This window comes from Taeniopygia guttata, chromosome 13, assembly GCF_048771995.1.
Source record: "Taeniopygia guttata chromosome 13, bTaeGut7.mat, whole genome shotgun sequence".
Taxonomy (NCBI): domain Eukaryota; kingdom Metazoa; phylum Chordata; class Aves; order Passeriformes; family Estrildidae; genus Taeniopygia; species Taeniopygia guttata.
The window spans coordinates 18,072,731-18,080,582 of record NC_133038.1 but is presented as its reverse complement, the minus strand read 5'-3'; the positions used below and the strand labels follow the sequence as shown (position 1 = coordinate 18,080,582).

Sequence of the window (7,852 nt, the reverse complement as noted above, 5' to 3'; positions counted from 1 at the left end):
TGCTCGCCCGATTGGAATTTGGGTCATGTTGGGGGAAGCAAGGGTCAGATGCCCGAAAGTGCATGGACCTCCGATAAGACGAGAGGGGATTCCTGGGTATGCTCTGTCCCCACAGATAAGAAACACTCCTTTGTCCAGCTTGCGGGGACGGAAATCAGTGGTGGATGCAGATTTCAGCTTATAGACAGCTGTGCACCATTGACCCGCCCTGAATTCCACCTTGTACTGTTTGACTTGCTCATATAATTTTACTTCTTTGGTTGGGGAAAAATCAAATTGAATGCAATATTCAGCTTTTGCAGAGCCCAGGAGTTCTAATTCCTGGGGCTCTCCCTCAGCAGAGGGCAAGTCTAGGATCCACTTTTGCCACAAAATGAGGGGGTTTTGCACTGGTATTTTCCCTACTCCAGGTATTTTATTTTCGTTCACCTGCTTTTGCAAGCGGACTAGACTGATTGGAAATTCATCCCCCTTACTTGGAACCTCTACTAAACATGTGGACATTGGATTTTCTGCTGAGGCAGTAGACAAACACATGTGATCTTGTTTCAAGGCTTGGGCGAGTGTGACCCACACATTTTTCTTGGGCTGTGGAACAATCCACGCGTCCACCGTGCACGGGTAGATGGCCATTTTCTGGAACCAAACGATGAGCAGGAATGTGGAAATTGACATTCTGCTAGTCTGAAAGAAAGATAAAATCATATAACAAGGTAAACTAACTCTGAAAAAGGTACAATTTGCTCTGCCAGGATAAAGGAAAACAGGGATTAGGGGTCTCCTCCTTCCTTGCGGCGTTTTGTGTTTGACGCAACTGCGTTTTCTGTGGGATTCCCCTGAGCATCAGGGGGGTTACTTTGTGGTGGACTCACTCTCCGTTCGGCAGTATATGGTCTGACCCATTTCTTAGGAATCCACCTGAGTCCAGAGGGTGTGGATACGCACGCATACCCCCGTCCCCAAGTGATAAGCTGGTGTGGACCCTGGATTTCTCCAGAGTCTGGATCCCTAATTAACACTGGAGGTCTCTCTTCGGGTCTGAGCTGTTGATGTTGTTTAAAATGACGCAGGACTGGGGGTTCAGGCCTATCAAAAGAACAATTTAAGAAGTTAATGGTGAAAAGGGCTTTGCAGAGCCTCATCTGCGGAGATAGGACCTGGATATCTCCCCGCTGGCGAAGGAGGACCTTTTTTAAGGTCTGATGTGTTCTTTCTATCACAGCCTGGCCGGTGGGGGAGTGTGCAATTCCTGTCCGATGGTTCACTCCCCACTCTTGTAAAAACTCACCAAACGCTCTGGAAATATAGGCTGGGCCATTATCTGTCTTGATGGTTGTGGGGACCCCTAAGGCTGCAAATGCCTGCATAAGATGTTTTTTGGCATCTGCAGTTTTTTGTCCAGTGTGGGCTGAGGCAAAGACTGCTCCGGAGAAAGTATCTACTGAAACATGTACATGTTGGAACTTCCCGAACTCCTGTATATGTGTGATGTCAGTTTGCCACACTTCACAACTGCGGAGTCCCCTGGGGTTCACTCCTGAACTCACAGTTGGTAAAGTGGACTCCTGACACTGGGGGCAAGCAGCCACAATTGCATTGGCTTGGTCACGCCGCAGTTGGAATTGGCGGACCAGTCCCGGGGCATTTTGATGAAACAATTGATGGCTTACCTTGGCCTGTTCGAGGATGTTTGGTTGGCCAGCCAGCTGCAGAGGAGCAGCCAGTGCATCTGCTCTACGATTACCTTCAGCTATAAAACCTGGAAGATCTGTGTGTGATCTCACATGCATTACGAAAAAAGGCTGCTCTCGGTGTGAAACTAGAAAGATTAGTTTTGAGAGCAAACTGAATATCACTGGGTTGGAAACCTCTTTGAGCACTGCATGTTCTGCCCTGGACACCACACCTGCTACATATGCTGAATCTGTAACTATATTAATTGGTTCTGAAAACTTTTCAAAGGCCCTGACAACAGCGTCCAGCTCAGCAACTTGTGGGGAGCCCTCCACAACCTTTACATCAGCTTCCCACTGCTGAGTCTGGGGGTCTTTCCATGTGATCACAGATTTGTGGGACCCTCCCGACGCGTCTGTGAAAACTGTCAGTGCTTTCAGTGGTTCACTGCTCTGGATACTTTTTGGGATCAAATGAAACTCTGTTTCAAACAATCTGTGGCCTGGATGGTTGATGAGAATTTGTCCAGTGAAACTGTCTAGGGAGAATTGCAAGTTTTCATTGGTCTGAAACAGGTGCTCGAGTATTTCTTTAGAGAGTCTCCCTGTGGATATTTTGATAGGGAGATGAATGCATGCGAAGTCACACCCTGCCAACACCTGCAAGCGAGCTCTGGCCCTCATGATCAGCTGGGCCATCAACTCTTGTGGCTTGGTGATACTTTTGGACAACTGATGACCAAGGAACACCCACTCTATAATTAAGAGGGGATCCCGATGGTCTGTGTCCCATTGAAAGATCAACCCATGGAGGTGTGGCAACTTACCAAGGATGATGAATCGGAAAGGCAAGCCCTCACGACACCTGTGGGCCTGTCTGTCTGCTAGGGTGGACTGAATTTTCTCCAAAGCAGCCCTGGCCTCCTGGGTCAGGGCCCTCGGGGAGTCTAACTCTTCCCCCCCTTTTAATAAATTGAAGATGGGGGACAACTCTCCCGTGGTGAGCCCCAGCCAGGGTCTGACCCAATTTAGAGACCCACAAAGCTGGTGGAGGTCTCTTAATGTTTTTGGATCATCATTTATCATTGGTTTCTGGGGTGTGATGGTTCTGTTACCAATTTCAAGGCCCAGATACTTCCAAGGCGGCAGGTGCTGCACCTTTTCCTTTTGCAACTCAAATCCAGCCGCCGACAAGGCTGAGATAGTGTCCTCCAATGCCTTTGCAAGTACGTTGTCACTGTTGGCACAAACAAGGACATCATCCATGTAATGATACAAAATGCAATCCTTCCACTTGGCACGGACTGGGGACAGAACTCTGGCCACATACCACTGGCAGATGGTGGGAGAGCATTTGAGACCCTGAGGAAGAACTGTCCAATGGTAGCGTTTCATGGGAGCCGCTCTGTTAAGAGAGGGCTCGGAAAAGGCAAAGCATGGTGCATCATCTGGGTGTAGGGGAATTTGGAAGAAGCAGTCTTTGATATCAAGCACTGCCAATTTCCAATTCTGGGGAAGCATAGATGGGGAAGGCATTCCTGGTTGAAGAGATCCCATGTCCTCAATGACGTTATTAATTTTTCTCAGATCGTGGAGGAGCCGCCACCTGTCTTTCCCCGGTTTCTTGATAACAAACACCGGAGAATTCCAAGGGCTCTGGGTTTCTACTATATGTCCTTTTGCCAATTCCTCTTTCACAATTTGAGAGAGCGCTCTTGTTTTTTCTGTAGACAGCGGCCACTGGTCTACCCAGACGGGAGTATCTGTGAGCCACTTAAGTTTTTGGGTAGGGCGCTCCTCAGTGGCCGCACCTAAAAATCCTGGGGGCTTGGTAGTTCTAACTTCGCCCCCCATTGGGACATGGCATCTCTTCCCCAGAGGGTGAATTTTGAATCCAGAACAAATGGGCGTAGAGATGCTGATTGCCCATTCGGTCCCTTGATTTGGACCACATTTTTGGACTGTTGTGCTACTTTTGGACCTCCCACACCTATAACTGGGTGGCCTACATTTTCCAACTCCCATTGCTTTGGCCATTTTTGAGGAGGAATGACTGTCACATCTGCCCCGGTGTCCATCATCCCCTGAAGGAGAACGGAATGGCCCTCGCTCTGGAGGCCACACCACACAAGGGGTTTCTCCTCCCCCAGCGTCTCGGTGTAAAAGACTGAGAGGGCATGATCATCACACAAAAGACGGGGCACTGGAATGGCCTGCGCAATGATCTGTCCCTCCGCCAGGAAGAGAGGAGGGTGGACACAGCGTGCCATGAGATAGAAGGTCCTGGGATCGAGTGAAACGATGCCAGGAGGGATTTCTATCTCCTTAGGAGTGTACTTTGTGTCCCCAATGACAAGGTACTTGCAGTTTAGTAGATCATTCCGTCTGCGAGTTTCGCAGTCCCGAATGCGGGGCAGGAGCTCTGCTGTGGCTGTGATGAAATGCCAGTCCTGATTAGAAAAATGAACAGGTTTAGTGAGTCTCAATCGGTAAGGTTCGGTCTTATCAGTGGTGTAAGCTTGGCTGCTGACACTAGGTACAATGTGGTGAACAGCAGCTCTGGCCACAACACCTTGGCCCACCCCATTTGTGTCATCACGCGGGATAGGACCGCGCTCCCCAATTAGTTTTTTTGCTGATTGGAGACCTCCCCCGCCCCCGTTTTCCCCCTCAGAGGGCACTGGCCTATGAGATGTCCCTCCTGGTTACAGAAATAGCATCGGCGTTTGGGTGCAGGAGGCTTGGCAGCCCTTGGTGTTTTTGGGGTTACCATTGCCTCTGCAATCACTTTCCCCCGTGGTTTTGTCACTGAGTCCCTTGTCATTAGTGTAGCTTTTCTCGTGCACTCCTCAATGAGCTGATCGAGTGTGGGTGGAGGCGATGCTGGAAGGGCCAGGATGACTCGCTGACAGGCTTCATTTGCATTTGTGGTGACAATTTCTAGTGTGAGCTGATCTTGGAGCTCTGGATTCTGCACCCTTTTCTCGACTGAAGCTCTCACTCGATCCACAAAATCCATGAATGGCTCTGCAACAGACTGCTTCAAATCGATATAAGAAATGACAGGTTCTTTAGAAGGCATGTTAAAAAATGCACGTTCTGCCGCATCCCTGGACAGGTCTAACACTGGTCTGGGAATGCCTGCTGCTTGCTTCTCAGCTTGGCTCCAATCACCCTCACCCACTAGATGTTCTAAGGTGATTTCCTCATCCTCTATATCTGTGGAATGGGTTGAACTCTGCAAAATTTCTGGAAGGAGGTCTCCTGCAAGCCTTTTCCAAGTTCTTTCCCACAATCTAAATTCAGATTGAGGGAGCAAACAGCTGAAAAGACGTTTCAAATCAGCAGGGACAAAAGTTTTGGAACTTAGAGTAGCTTTTAAAATGCTCTTAAAAAATTCACTCCTTTCTCCAAATTCACGTTTTGTTTTGCAGAGTTCCCTGATACTGTCGTATGAAAGGGGTTCCCATCTGGGATTTTGTCCTCTTGCATTATAAACAACTGGGGCCATGAACGGAGGATCGGTGCCTGTGACCGGTTTCTGTTTCCCGGAGCCGACAGTCCCGGAGCCGGCAGCTCCGGCTCTGCCGTTGCCGAGGGAACCAGGAGCGAGAGGGGGGGCGGCTTGTGTGGGAGTGGCCGCGGCTGGAGGGGCCGTGTGGAGCGGGGCAGGGGCGGGGGCAGGGGGTGGTGACGGAGCTGCGAAGGGAGGAGCTGAGGGCTGGACCGTGGGCTGAATCGCCGCAAGGGAGGAGGGATTGGGATTGGGGATGGGCAAAGGGAGGGACACGAGGGCTGGGGGTGTGTTCTGGGCTGGCACGGGGAGCAAGGAATTCTGGGAAGGAGAAGGGAATGTCCCGATGCCGCCTCCATCTTGTGGTGGCTGCACGAGGGGGTTGGGGGGTGCAAAGCAAGGATTTTGAGCTGCGGGAGCAGAATCAGGAGATGGAGAAGGGTCAGGAACTGAATCTACATCTGCGCGGTTAGTTTTTTCAAAGCCGGGGACGCGGGGGGTTGCAGGGGACGCGATGTGACCCTTTTCTCTTCCCCGGACGTCCCGAGTGTTTGCACTCTCTTTCACAAAGTCATAAACGAACAAAAAGATTCTCATAAAACCTTCTTTCACTGAGGGATCTCCTGCTTTTGTCCTTTCACTCAACACTGCACCCACACGCTTCCAAAACTGTCTTTCTTTCACATCTTGCTCTGTTACCTCCGAAAAACTTACAGATACCCATTTAACAAACTCTTTCACCAGACTCTCAGGAAGTTTTGCACCTGCTCTCTGCAGGGGTTCTTGAACTTGTTTATAAATCTCTTTCTGCTGTGTAGTCAGCGTAACACCCATCGCTGGCTGCACAGCAAAGTCTCACCCAGCTGCTACAGTAAAAACCCCAAAGTTCTAAAGACCCGGCGGAGCTCCCGACACGCCTGCGCGCTGGCGTGTCCCCCCTTGGGCACACGGGAGCCTGACTCCAGTCTCCTGGCTGGACCCTTCCCGCCAGTACCGAGACTTACCCACCGCCGTTCTTCAGAAAACACACTGCAGCAACGGTTCCCGACTCCGCAAACAGTCTTCCGGGTGTTTGGAAGGTCCCGTTCGCATCCACGGGCACAGCGCCGGACAGAAATCGGTGCCTGTCCCCGCAGCGGCAGTCCTGCCGGGCTTGTGTGGAAGGGCGAGTGCCCACACCACCAGCGCGGTCCGAGAGCTTCTCCCCGCGGAGCTGACAGCCTGCGTGGCGGTTTTTTCGCACCGCTCGCCGCTCTGTCGCTCGCGGCGACACCGATCGCAGTGTCCGGAAAAGCTCTCAACCGGTGCACTGCCCGCGGCGGCCGTGGCGTGTTCGCTCAGACCGGTGCAATGCCCCACGGTGGTGCGCCACTTGCGGCTTTCGGGGGTCACTTGCAGCTGTCCCCCGTCCCTCCCCGGCCCCCCGGGACCCCTCCGGCTCGCTGTCCCCTCAGGGGACCGGGGTTTGCCGCGGTCCCGCTGCACTGGGCTTACCAGACAGCGGCTGGGTTTGCACGGTCCGAGCGGCTGTGCGCCTCGGTCGCCGCAAGGAGTCGAGATAAAGAGACAAAGAGAGGTCAGTTGTATGCAGTCCAGAAAGATTGTATTGCCTGAACAGTTGCAGGGACAAAAGACCCTGGGCTATTGCCCAGATACAGTTTTATACAGCAAAATTAAGAGATAAGGTCTAAACAATAGAGACAGTGTTCAGCATGGGCTCATCAGAAACACCCCAGGGGTCAGGTCCAATGGGAACTGCTCAGGGGTGGGGAGAAGGGGGCTTACAGAAAGGTGCTGAAGCGAAACTTTCCCGAAACAATGGGGCATACATAAATGTATCTTTCCCTCATACCTAAATGTATCTTTTCCTCAGCTTCCAAATCCCAAGGCCTTTCTAAATCCCTTCCTCCACACTACCACGCTAGCGTGATAGCAACAGCAGGGGGGCTCCTGATCTCCCCTTGGAGTACAGGCTTTGGACAAAACACCTTGGGATGGGAAGTTCCTGGGGATTGTACATAGCTTGTGTGTCACATGCTGCCTGGAGGAGGAACAGCTCGCTGGGCCCACCAAACCTACGACTTCCCTATCCACACCATGTCCCCCAGGCAAGGAAAGCAGGAATGCCCCGTGCCCTTCCCTGGTGCTGGAAGGCAATGTCTGCCCATAAAGAGATCTGGTGATTCCCCGAACAGCCTGGATTCTGTGCCACCCCACTGGCCACTGCAGGACAAAGGGCAGGGCCCGTGATGCGCTCTGCAGGCTGAACAGCAAGCACTGTCATCCCCGCCTTGGCCTGTGCAGGGCGAGCAAAGCACCGTCCTGCTCTAGCTGGGCACAGGGCACAGAAAATCCTGTCCACAGCAGGGCCAGGCAAAGAGATACCAGCCAGGTTTCCAAGGTCCCCAGAGAGCTCACTTCTCTCACTGGCTCAGCCCCAGCTTTCCCATAGCACAGGCCCAGAGCTCTGGCGCCCTTGAGGAAGATTTTCCTGGTGTAACAGCTTGAGCTGCTGCTCTTGGGAAGGGCCCCGGAGCAAAGGAGTCCCTGGGCTTTCTTCCCCTGCCAGTCTGTGCCCCCGTTGCAGTGCTGATCTTTCCTCTGGGGTCTCTGGCTCTTCACTGGCTCCTGCAGAGCAACCCAAGCCTGCTCTTCTGGAGCTGTG

The 7,852-nt window shown here is 52.2% G+C and overlaps 1 long non-coding RNA gene across 1 annotated transcript; it reads right to left on the bottom strand.

Moving 5' to 3' along the window:
* Positions 1-246: 246 nt before the first annotated feature.
* On the bottom strand, positions 247-7,119 carry LOC140685023 (uncharacterized). Its single transcript, XR_012058148.1, has 2 exons — positions 6,192-7,119; positions 247-4,710 (listed from the first exon to the last, which is right to left on the bottom strand). It is a non-coding gene; the product is annotated as an uncharacterized lncRNA (long non-coding RNA).
* Between the last annotated feature and the right edge of the window lie 733 nt (positions 7,120-7,852).